Genomic DNA, 694 nt, shown 5'->3' with positions numbered 1-694 from the left:
TATGCAAGAATTCGGCCGGGGTGGCGGAGGCCGAGGGAGAGGCCGGGAGAAAGGGGCGGCGCGGGGCTGCGGGCTGGGCTGCCGAGGGCGGGCCGGGCGCCACTTCCCGTCGTTGGGCGCCGGGCGCTGGCGCTGCGGGCGGATTCTCTCCGGCCGGTGCGCGGCCGCAGTTCTTCGACTGGTAGGCTCCCCACGGGGCGCTTGACCTCCGCTCGGCAGCGCCGGTACAGGGACTGGAGAATGTGCCACGTTTCCAGGAGCTGCACCTTCCCAGCCAGCAGGGTGCGCTGCCCGAGGGCAGGAAACGCCGCCGTGAGCCCCGAGCGTCCCTGGCCCCAAGCGGCGCTGCGCAAACGGAGGTGGCTCGGGGTGTTTGGAAGTCTCAGTAATTATCCTGGAGATGATTTTCCCACATGATGTTATTTAGAATGAACACGTTCCATTTCCAAGAAATCCATCCTGCTTCTCCTCCTGGCTTTTTCTACATTCTCGTTACTAGATTATTATTAGCGGGATTCTAGTCATAAATCAGAAAGTTTAACTAGGTGGCGTTGATTTTGTTGACTTTTTTGCCATTAAAAAAAAAGAGCAGTGATTATGAAACAAAGAAATGGGTTGTATGCTCATTATTATTAAACATGTCAGAACTGGAAATGTTCAATCATTCGCTGGCAAAAATGACATATATATATAT

General features: G+C 54.9%; 1 pseudogene; it reads right to left on the bottom strand.

Moving 5' to 3' along the window:
• Nucleotides 1-694, bottom strand: part of LOC102849607 — a 52403-nt pseudogene that overhangs the window by 3468 nt on the left and 48241 nt on the right.

Source organism: Elephantulus edwardii, unplaced genomic scaffold, assembly GCF_000299155.1.
Source record: "Elephantulus edwardii isolate Elephantulus edwardi_28Jun2011 unplaced genomic scaffold, EleEdw1.0 scaffold00372, whole genome shotgun sequence".
Lineage (NCBI taxonomy): Eukaryota > Metazoa > Chordata > Mammalia > Macroscelidea > Macroscelididae > Elephantulus > Elephantulus edwardii.
This window is presented reverse-complemented; position numbering and strand designations above follow the sequence as displayed.